The sequence below is a fragment of the Bacillus rossius genome, chromosome 1, assembly GCF_032445375.1.
Source record: "Bacillus rossius redtenbacheri isolate Brsri chromosome 1, Brsri_v3, whole genome shotgun sequence".
Taxonomy (NCBI): domain Eukaryota; kingdom Metazoa; phylum Arthropoda; class Insecta; order Phasmatodea; family Bacillidae; genus Bacillus; species Bacillus rossius.
In genome coordinates, this window is record NC_086330.1 from 197281685 (window position 1) to 197294028 (window position 12344).

Consider the following 12344-nt stretch of genomic DNA (forward strand, 5'->3'; position numbering starts at 1 on the left):
TACTTGATAATAAATTGTTCTTTCATAACTATATTGAATCTCTTAGATCGCAATGTAATAGATTGTTAGCGTTGATTAAATAAATTACTTTCAATGCCTCTGATTTAGATTCTATTGTTAGTTTATATTTAGCTTTAGTAAGATCCAAGATTGAGTATGCCTCCGTGATCTGGAACAATATCACAAAAACAGATAGTGACAAACTAGATAAATAACAAAATAAATTAATCAACATCATTAATCAAAAGACCAACACCACCAACAATTCTAATAGTCTATCTATCCTCTCTCAGATCTTTAGCTCTAAGAAGAGAGCTATTAGATGCCCTTTTTATCTATAACTGTTATACTAATAAAACAAAATGCAATTATATTCTGGAAAATACTGGGATTAAAGTACCCACCTATAACAGTCGACCGGCAACATTATTATGCCCCTTAGGCAAAACAAATTATATATTATACAGAATTATATTAAATTTTAATAAACATGGTTGCTATTTCTCTCTATCAAAAAATAATTTAAATATAAAACAATTTTTCTTATCTTAATTTAAATTTAATATATTTAAGGTTCATAATGCTACAATATTACATTTTTTTTTAATATATAAACAGGTTCTTGATTATCTTTATTGTTATATAATTATGAAACTTGTTCTCGTTTATCTGTTAGTTGCCTGCTGTTGTCTTGTGTATGTGTTATTATAGTATTGTCCTTAATGTTATTCATTATGTTTCATGTGTTTGTTTTGTCTATGTATTTTTTTATGTTTTTCGTGCCTACTACCCATGGCCTTATGCCATCGGTAGGCATATAACAAATTGATAAAAAAAATAATTGCAACCCACTGTAATATGTACTTTGATGGTAAATATGTAGTTGAGCGGTATTTGCGAAAAAAAAATGTTAAAAATCTGAAAATACTTTTATTGTATGCTCTTCAACTTCCTCTTTTCATTAAAAGCGGCGGAGATAAATTCCAAATACTTTAGGAGATATCGCCGTTCTTATTTTGCTATACAAGACCTGTGTAATCATTCGACCGTTGCAATTTTTTTTTATTGCCATGTGTTTGTGAATGCCTAATTGAATAGCTGTTTGTTAAAGGGGCGGATGTCCAGAAACATACATATTTCAGGAGAGACAAAAAACACCTTTGTAGCTAATAAACGCATTTGTGATTGTTTTTATTGGTATTAAAAATTTGTCTCGGTGTAGGGCATCATATTCCAAACATTTAAATATATTTATTAATTTTAGAATTATATATATAGCCTCATTTTCACCTAGGACATTAGCCCTTTTAACAAATAACATGGGAGTTCAGCCCTTTTAACAAATAATGATTTCAAAGAAATACAACTAATCTCGTTATTTAATACAAGTTACGTTTAAGAATTGTATACAGGCGGTACTACACTCCTACTTCTCTTTAAGAAGTCAATAACACTTATACTTACAGCAAATTCTTGACAATATTAGCGCATGTAGTACATCACACAAATTAAATCACAGTATCCTGATCAACATAAATTTAGTTTCGGAAAAAGTTTACTTATAACAAATATAATAGGTAGATGTTTATACAGGCAACTTGTCTCGAAAACGTGGACAACATTATATTGAATTCAAATTCATAGTCTTTATTCTTCAGTAAGAGTGTCAGTACACATATTAATAGCCATGCACCCTATTTCCGTCAATAAAATATACAAGATACAAATAAATGTAAAGGTATTCTGCTTACATATCTCAAGAAAAAATGACATGTTAATACATAATACATAACATCAGCTTCTTCCCTAAAATGACAATCTATGCAAACACATTGTCACTATAGATTACGAAATCAAAATCACTGGCATAACATAAAATGTATCCTTCAAAAACATGATTTTTCCTGTGAAAACATGACAATATTAATTTATGATGTCTTCATACATGTGTCTGTAATTAAGATCAATGTATGACAGAATCTTCTTCAAGTCTTTGACCTTTTCTTCTTTAAGTGGTATCTTTTCTTCTCAATAAGCCTTTGACTTGGGGATATGGATAATAGTATTGGAACTGTGGCGAATAATGAATGTGTATGCAACCAATCCATTAATGAACTGTCTTGCGGAAACAGTCCCAGGGTGCTGTTGATCATAGATGAAATGATGAAAACTGCTTATAGCAAAATAAACTTTCTTTTCACGATCTTTACAACTTGCAGTTTCAACTGATATAGGATTTTTCTTGTAAAATGCTTGCCACCACTTCTTGAAGTTGTAAATGACAGGGCTTGTTGGACTTACTTCTATGACTGTAAATTTAAGTGTGTTACTGCTACTTATTATCAACTCAGTGAGTTGATGAATTGTGTAGATTCGATCATGCTTGCGAAGACACCTTTTGATAGTAGCAAAGTCCCTATCACAATCTAGGAAGCTATGACCTCTGACTGGGAAGAAATGCTCTATTTTCTTGAATTTCTTAGAGTTTGTTAGACTCAAAAGAAATTTGGAAAATGCATGCTTTTTATTCTGGCCCGAACAATTGTCTGAGTACAAGTGAATTTCATCGTACTGGTCTGGGATGCTACTCAAGTAATGAAGGATAAAAGAGCATACTTCATCAGGCCCTTTTCTTGCCTGGCCCTCGTGGTACAGAAAAATTACTGCCTTGTTTGTTTTTATGTTGTGGATACAAAAGACGTTTACAGTAAGCTGCCGTAAATAAAAAAAGTTCCTGTACAGGAAGTTTTGGCATGGCTATGTTCTGCATATAATCACAAGCAACAGAGAGAACATTCTTGTTGTGACCATTTTTTTCATCCTCTTTTTCTTTCTCCAGGGCATTGTAAAATTTTCTGCTTCGTCGAGCATGAATAGCTAGCTCAGGAGCCGCAACACGTTTTGCAGCATCGTTCAAAAACGGGGACTTCAACTTCACTTTAAGCTCCTCACAGACACAGCAACAGTCAACTTGTGGCTGGCCAAATCTCAATTGAAGTTGTCTTTAAAATAGTTAAAATAGAAACTATAGCTGATTTTAGTGCTAGGATACTTGGCTTTAAACAACTTGTACATGATCTTAACATTCAAATCAGCACTAAGATATTGAACTGGCTTTCCTGTATAATGGCTCTCGTTAACGGGAAATGACTCGATATGTTCCTGCAACTTTATTTTGGTATCAGGGTGCAAAGTGAAACTAGTATGTTTGCCCCGTTTATCAACTGGACTTTTACCTTCAACTTTTAAAGCCCGTAAACGTCTGACACGCTTCTCACTTACAGCAAAAACAGAACGAAATGCAGCTGTACATACCTCTTTTCTCTCCGAACCCACCATTACATGGTAAACAAATGAATGTTGTCTACCTTCTTTCCCTGAATCATTTTGCAGTCGTCTCCTCTTCACATCTACAACGTCTATCAGGCCTTGTAAATAAATATCTTGTTCATCCTTTGAAGAATATTCATTATAGAAATGGCTGAAAACTGACAGCTGATTATCTGCAGATATCATACCATTCAAACATTTCTTTATGCACCTAAAACACATCGAAGGAAGAACTAAGTAGGTTAAAAACTTTGAATCTTTGTTATAGATGACAGTAAATTGAGGTTATGTTATTTACACCATGTATTTTTAATTCTAGAGCATTAATTTCATCATTGTATAATAACTATTTTTTACCGTTTAAAAGCAACAATACATTGAATTAGAATTAACATTGATTAGTATTGTACTTACCGACAATCAATGCCAATGGATTTAGAAGGAATTTTACATCCAGCATGGTTCTCATATTCTCGTCCCATCACCCGAGATCTTTTAATTACATTACGCTTATAATTGGCTGGATTTGCTCGCCGCTTTCCTTTATGTTGTTCAGGAATATCATCTGAATTATCACACATTTTACAAATTACCAAACAAAGAGTGCCAACGATGGTTACACATAAGTCTCAGCCTGTATTTTGTTTTAACAGAACAGCCAACTGTTTAAATGCTAATATCATGCAGGGTTGTCAACTTCGAAAACAACGCAATAAATTTATTTTTTGTTAAAAGGGCATAAGTCCAGGACTTCAGCCCTTTTAACGTAAATCATAAAATTAAAAGGTTATTTCCGACCATTGTTGTAGGTGTTACAACTGTCTTTTTTACATAAACCGATGGCTCTATCGTCAAATAATGTTGTCAAACAATAATCTCATATTCGAAAATAATGTGACTTCCGCCCTTTTAACAAACAGCTATTCAATTAATGAAAATGGTCGATTAGGTCAGGTCAGTTACATTATAAATACTTTGAAACAAAGCGTACATTAAAAATAATATGAATTAATTTCAATGGTTCTTTAGTTTTAAAATATTTATAATGTAACTGACCTGACCTAACAAACCGGAACAAAGGATGAACAGTAACAACTCACGTAAAATTTTTTTGTTACTTATTACTTGTGCAACAATATCGAAATAACAAATAAGACTTTAAAATTAGAAACGTTAAAAACTCATGTAAGTTTGAGGCGGTAATTAAACACTGTTTTAAACAATACATGAACTAAATAATCACGTATTGGTTCATTTGAATTCTGGCCTATCACGAACAATCACGTGACATCATTATCCAATAAAAAAATAGATATTCGTAAACAAGAAACAATGGTGATTGCCACATGAATGCACTGGTATTGTGATGAAATTTAAAAATTCGATATCTCCTAAAGTATTTGGAATTTCTTATCTCCGCCACTTTTAATGTAAAGAGGAAGTTGAAGAGCATATAATAAAGGTATTTTCGAATTTTTAACATTTGTTTTTGCAAATACCGTTGAACTACATATGATGAAATTTAAAAATTCGATATCTCCTAAAGTATTTGGAATTTCTTATCTCTGCCGGGTTTAATGAAAAGAGGAATTTAAAGAGCATATAATAAAAGTATTTTTGGATTTTTAACATTTTTTTCGCAAATACCGCCCTACTACATATTTACCACTTTGATTATTAACATAATTCCTACTTTGACTAAAGTTCTCATAAACAAACACACTAACCCACACAGGGTAAATATGTAGGGTAACGGTATATGCGAAAAAAATGCTAAAAATCCGAAAATACTTTTATTCTATGCTCTTTCACTTCCTCTTTTCAAATCAACCGGCGGAGATAAGAAATTCCAAATACTTTAGGAGATATGGGATTTTTTAATTTTGAACATGTAGAGTAGGTAGCGGTATTTGCGAAAAAAAATTCTAAAAATCTGAAATTACTTTTATTATATGCTCTTTCACTTCCTCTTTTCATTAAAACCGGCGGGGATAAGAAATTCCAAATACTTTAGGAGATTACGAATTTTTAAATTTTCATCACAATACCTGTGAATTCAGGCGGCCACCATTGTTTCTTGTTTACGAGACGAGTATGATTTTTTTTTTCCGCAACGTAGGTAAACGACTACATTGTTGCTTGTTTGGGAGTATCTATTAAAATCTGAAAATACTTTTATTATAGTTATGTTATGTTAGGTTAGCTACATTAAAACACTTTAAAACACTATGGACGGTTAGTTAGGTTAGTATAGCTACATTAAAATAAACAGAGAAATATAAATATTAATAAATAAATCCGAGGTTGGCCGAAGGTAAATTGTTCGGGTGTAATCGGGAATGGCAGAACTTTATGTACATCTTGATTTACTGTTCGTGAATGCCTAATTAATTAAAATGGTCGATTAGGTCGGGTCAGTTACATTATTAATACTTTCAAACTAAGCAGACATTAAAAATAATATAAATTAATTTTAATGGTTGTTTAGTTTTAAAGTATTTATAATGTAGCTGACCTGACCTAACAAACCGGGACAAAGGATGAATGGTAGGAACTCACGTAATTTTTTTTTTTTTTTTTACCTATTACTTGCGCAACAAATAAAACATTAAAATTTGAAATGTTAAAAACTCACCTACGTTAGAGGCGGGTACATTTCCTTTGCCATTAGTAGAAAATGATGTCGTTCTACCTACGTCGCGAAAATAAAAAAATTAAAAACGTAAACAAGCAACAATGGTCGGTATTGTGATGGAAAATAAAAATTCGATATCTCCTAAAGTATTTGGAATTTATCATCTCCGCCGGGTTTATTGAAAAGAGGAAGTGAAAGAGCATAGATTAAAGTATTTTTGGATTTTTAGCATTTTTTTTCGCATATAAGTACCGCAACTCTACATATTTACCCCACACAGTAAAACAATAAATTGCAGCAGCAGTATCAATGCACAGGTCATACAAACAGGTATTTTTCAAATGACAATTTGAATTACGAAATGCTGTTTCGAAGGTAAATAGAGGAACGTCTTTAGTGTTCAAAAAATTTTCTTGAAAGTAATAATTTATTCACCGAAAAGCCGCGACGTAGGGACATTACCGTATTTTTAATAAAGCCAACCTAACCAAAACAACTAGCAAAACGATTAAGGAAGCTAACCTAACCACCATTCACCATATTTGAAATGTGTAGATAACCTGAACCTTCAATCTCATATTAAAGATTTTTCGTAATTTATCAACCTAACATCTCGTTAAAAAGGTAAACCACAACACCCTCTTAAGAAGAGATTAAAAAACATGCCAGAATATAAAAAAAATATTTATATACTTTATTTATTTAATTATTTTCGGAAAAAAGACTTTCCTTCCACCAAGTGCTCAGTTACTTAAGTATATTCAAAATAAATAGTTATTAATCACATAACAGGCGCAAACAACAGTTGTATGATAATAATTAATAAACCTGTTAAAGCATATTATTTGTACTTGTCACAGCTTAAATTTCAATGTCCAAAATTAAAAATATCACGTCTCACAATACTTCTGATTTACATACTCCATTCATTGTGTTATGTTTTTAACCGCGGGCAATACAATCATTGATTCTCTGTACAAAGAACGCCTTTTTCAACATGGAATTCCAAATTGTCAAAAGACGGAATGAAGTCACTTTTTAAAATCATTTTGCCATATTGTTACGCTCACATATTACGAAAATGATGTTTATTAACAGTAGGTAGTGTATAGCTTCTGGCTATCATGGCGGGCTATCTCTTATGGGAAAAGGGGCGACTGAATTGTCTCGACCCGGCATACTGACTATTCCGGAATCACTGGAATAGTGACTATTCCGTCTACGAAATAAATCCTGAAAGGTGGCCCGGATTTGTACCGACACGGAATAGTGTATATTCCACACAATCGTAGGAATGACGGAATTGTGTCGAAACGGCGTAGTGACTATTCTCTTTGTTGTTAGCATCTACAAATAGAGGTGGGTCGAAAAGTATCAACTTGATACTTTGTCACTGATACGCGCCCGTAACAGGAACGGCAAAGGAGTACACTTGAAAAGTACCAGAGACTTTAGTATCAGTTCAGAATTCACCTGGAACAACACCACGGCCAATGAGCGCAGTACCCGATCGCAGATGACGGTCACTTGGGCGGAGTTTGTGAAAGGGGAGGGAGCAGGAACGACGAATAAGGGATAAAGAAGGGAAAGAATGTAGGGGAGGAAGCGCAGGGGAAGGCGTTGAAGCCTTGAAGGAGAGGCGCAAAGCGATATTGTTACAAGCAGGGCTGCCACTCATGGGTTTTTCCACCCAGATCTGGGTTTTTCAAATGGTGTTTGGGTTTCTGGGTTTTTAAATAATGAATTCCAACAATTCTAGGTTTTTTATAATTTTAATTATTTTTATACCTAAAACAATAATAAAGGTAGTAGCTACTGTATCTGTTGTAATATCTGTTTGATAAATACAAACAAGTCTATGTGTTTCACACACAAAAATACATATAAGCAAAACTAGTTTTCAAGAAGCTAAGTCGAATATTAAATTAGACACATTCTTCAAAGAGGCTTGCAGAACACAAAACCAATGCAACAATTAACCTTCAAACCAATCTTGTAGAATCAGACTCTGAATAAAGACTAACGTACATGATGCAGTTTTATAAAAACAATTACCGGTTTAAAGAATGCAGTGATGGTGTTTGTTTTGTCATGTATATATTTGTAGGTTTTTTTATGATATGTGCTGGTCCAAGAATTACTTATACAGCCATTTTGCTGCAGTGTAATTTTCTTGTATTGGTTATATTTAACCATTTTCAGTCTTGTAAGGTAATTAATTGTTTTATATTAAAACCAGTTATGTTTATATTTTTGAATTAGTACGCAAACATTTTCAACGATAGCATTTTAGACGCATCTGGGTTTTTTACCCATGTGTCTGGGTTTTTTTGTAGGTTATCTAGGTTTTTCATGAATATCAGAGTGGCAGCCCTGGTTACAAGTCGTTTTGTTTATTGTCCTACTTCAAAAAAACGCTCAGTGCGCAGTGTGTGCACCGTATCGTTCAATAATAAAACTAATGAAATTTTAATATTAAAAAGTACATTAATACAAGATATTTATATTTGTGCACCTAACAGCTATGAAAATGCAAATAAATTCTCAGTTGACACTAATAACAGATGTAATCAACATATGGACTTTCTTTTTTCGAAAACAATTAGTAACTAGTGTTTTTATACATTAAAAATTCACGATTTTATCAAAAATAAAAAATAAAAAAACAGATAGGTACTTTAGTGAGCATACTATATCAATGTTTTTTCAAATGTTTCTTCAGATTAGTCGATGATTTATAACTCAGTTTTTGTTTACACAAATTACAATTAGCAAACTCATTATTTTCCGTGAAAAAATTCCACACAAATGAAGTATTTTTCGTGCACTTATCCATTCCTTATTTCACTATAAAGATACTAACTACAAAGCATGACAGCCCGCAACATGGTGATACACGGCCAGGACGAACTGCAGTGAATGTTGAACTGATTGATACTGGTTGTATTAGGCGGGCATGAGAGTATCAGAGGTAGAGAATTACCAGGCGTGATAAATAATGTATCAGATTCTCCTTCCGGTCACACGGTCTGCGTACGCGGAGCTTTGTTGCCTCCTGGGACCGTCTGATACAGAAGTATCAGAGACTTGTAACATAGTACAATGCTGTATCAGTATCAGGTTGGAACAGATACCGAAAATTGCTGTCACAACCCACCTCTATCTACAAATAGCACATGGAAAAGTGTCGAAATATTTTAGGTGAAATTCCAGTGACTAGCCTCTACGCGCGAACCATACCAATCCGGAATTCTGTCGAATCTGATATTTTAAAACTAGTTCATATAAAATGACTGTAGATTGCAGGCTTATCCTGTTTGAGCAATGCTGCCACCTGGCAGCGAAGCTAAAAGCTATGAGTTTGACTTGAAGTTGAAATACTATACATCAGCAAATCTGTATATAAATTTTAACTATTATTAAATCCAAAAAGTACACATACAGCAACGAAATTGGGCTTAAATATTGACTGTAGTTTATTTAAATTATTGTTCTGTACATGTTGTCATATATGTGTCATGTAGTCTATGACGGAAGGGAGCGAGAGAGGCATGATGTATGTAAAGACAACAGGTTGTTATTGAAAGTATTAAAAATCACAAACCATCGTACTCAATGTTGTTCTTATTTAATATAATTATAACAAATCATGACATGGCGCAGTCGGTTACTGAATTTACGTGTATTGGAAGAAAAGTGTAATGCGGAAATATGTGTACCTATATATTAGAAGGTTAAGACCACGTGATCAACGAGAGGAAGAAAATAAGCATCATGAACCAGCTAAAACCACAGAAGGAGCTTTGCTGGGAAGGCAATGTATCAGAAAACTTCAATAAATTCAAACAACAGTTTGATATATATACATGTTGGCTTCGGGAGGAAACAAGCAAACGGATGAGGTGCAAGTGGCAATTTTACTTCACATCATGGGCGTGGAAGGTCAAGAAATATTTGAATCATTCGAGTTACAGGAAGATCAGAAGAAAAATTTGAAAAGTGTTTTGCAGGCATTTGAGAATTATTGCGTCCCCAAGACGAATGAAAGTGTGGAAAGGCATGTGTTTTTTAACAGGGATCAACTAGAAGGGGAAGATATTGACATATATGTAGCAGATTTAAAAAGACTGAGTAAGAGCTGTGCATTTGGAGAAATGTGTGATGGGTTAATTAAGGATAGAATTATCAGTGGGTTACGTGACAAAGAAGTGAAGAATAAATTGTTGAGAACAAATGATTTAACTTTGCAAAAGTGCATACAGATATGCAAAGTGGTTGAACTAACAGAACAGCAGTTGCAAGCATTAAACAAGCAGAACAACAGTTATGAAGTGAATCGTGTTTCAAGTGAGTGTAAGAGACAAGGGCAACAGAGTTCTTATAGGCAGCAACCAGCAGAAGATAGAAGAGTTCCAGCACACACAGTACAGCAGAGCAGGTGGGACCAGCGCAAAAGCAGCATGGAAGATCAAGACAATCACGAGTCCAACAGGGGATCAAGTATTTCATCACGGGGAAAACAACATTCTACATACAATCAGCAGGTGGGAAGAAATTTTCAAGGTAATAAGTCGATGACTTGTGGCAGATGCGGTTACTACCATGAACGTAAGGTATGTCCAAGGTACAATAAAATATGTCATAATTGTGGGAAGATGGGCCATTTTGCCCAAGCGTGTAAAACAAAATTTGTATCTCATGTTGTTCAAACTAATTGTTGTGAAACTCACAATAGGAACACAAGTGAAGGTAGTGATGTTATGTTAGAAGGTAATTTAGAGGAGGCTTTGATGTTGGGAAAGGTTGACTTAACAGAAGGACATAAAAAAGTAGAAGATTGGATAGAAAAGTTCAGATTAAAGACAAGTGCATTAATTTAAAACTGGACACTGGTGCTCAGGTTAATGTGATGTCAGAAGACCTGTGTAACAAGCTACACCTAAAAATTCTACCAACCACAGCTAGGTTGCAGAATTTTAATGGGTCCCCTATTGAAGTCATAGGTAGAGTAGTGGCAAAAGTAAGTTTTAAAAGTGGAACACAGGGTGTGCTTGAGTTCCAAATTGTTAAGTCAGGCACTGGCACACAGTCTGTCTTGGGATTACCGAGTATCTCTAAGTTTGATCTAGTGAGGAAAGTTAATGAGATTACCACCCCAATGGCTGATAAATATCAAAAATATTCAGAGGTATTCACAGGTATAGGGTGTATAGACTATACATATGATATTAAGTTGAAAAAAGATGCTCTACCCCAAATAGAGGCATGTAGAAAAGTGCCATTTTGCTTATTAGATCCATTGAAAACAGAAATAAACAAAATGATTGCCTTGGGAATTGTTAAACAGGTTACGGAACCAACAGAATGGGTGAATTCATTAGTCATAGTTCGAAAGCCAGATAAAACATTAAGAATCTGTTTAGATCCTCATGCACTGAACAAGGCCATAGTGAGGGAAGTATATCAACTACCCACATTTGAGGAATTGGTTTCTAAAATGCCACAAGCAAAATATTTCACTATTTTAGATGGATATAAAGGATTTTGGCAAATTCCCTTGAGTGAAGCTAGTCAAAAACTTACCACATTCAACACACCATTTGGTAGGTTTTGTTTTACAATATTACCATATGGCCTTTGTTCAGCACCTGAGGTGTTTCAAAAAAGTTTTGCAGACATTTTTGGAAATCTGGAAGGAGTGCAACTGTACATAGATGATTTGATTGTATGGGGTTCAACATTAGAGGAACACAATAATAGGTTAGCAAAAGTACTAGCTACTGCAAAAGAAAAAAATGTTCGTTTTAACAAAAATAAATGTAAATTTGGAGTTACGGAAGTCACATATGTGGGACACACACTATCCCACCAGGGTATCAAACCTGATGAAAACAAAGTCAAAGCTATCTCTGAAATGCATGAACCAAAAAATAAGGAATTGCAAACCTTTTTGGGAATGGTGACATATGTAGCTAAATTTGTGCCTAAGTTATCTGACATGACATACCCTATGAGAAAGTAATGCCTTTAAGGACATAAAAAATGCCTTAGTGCAGCGACCAGTATTACAGTATTTTAATACCAATGCGTCAGTTGTTCTGTCAGTAGATGCATCAAGTTACGGGATAGGTGCTACTTTATTACAAAATAACCTACCAGTAGCTTATGCTTCACAATCTTTGACTTCATGTCAGCAAGCTTATGCGCAAATTGAGAAAGAAACGATGGCAGTAGTCTATGGGTGTGAAAGGTACTAACAATATGTGTATGGAAGACATTTCATAATAGAGACTGACCATCAGCCATTGATATCCATATTTAGAAAACCTTTGAATCAGTGTCCACTTCGCTTACAGCATATGAGACTAAGGCTACAGGA

General features: G+C 34.0%; 1 protein-coding gene across 16 annotated transcripts in view; it reads right to left on the minus strand.

The window, feature by feature from the left end:
* LOC134527213 (serine/threonine-protein kinase dyf-5) overlaps positions 1–6942 on the minus strand; it is a 407519-nt gene extending 400577 nt beyond the window's left edge. For 3 of the 16 annotated variants that reach the window (XM_063359689.1, XM_063359691.1, XM_063359695.1), the window contains exon 1: positions 6794–6922. The gene's annotated coding sequence lies outside the window, so the exon portion shown is untranslated. The other 13 variants (XM_063359693.1, XM_063359688.1, XM_063359694.1 and 10 more) reach the window with 8 other exon arrangements.
* Positions 6943–12344: the final 5402 nt, after the last annotated feature.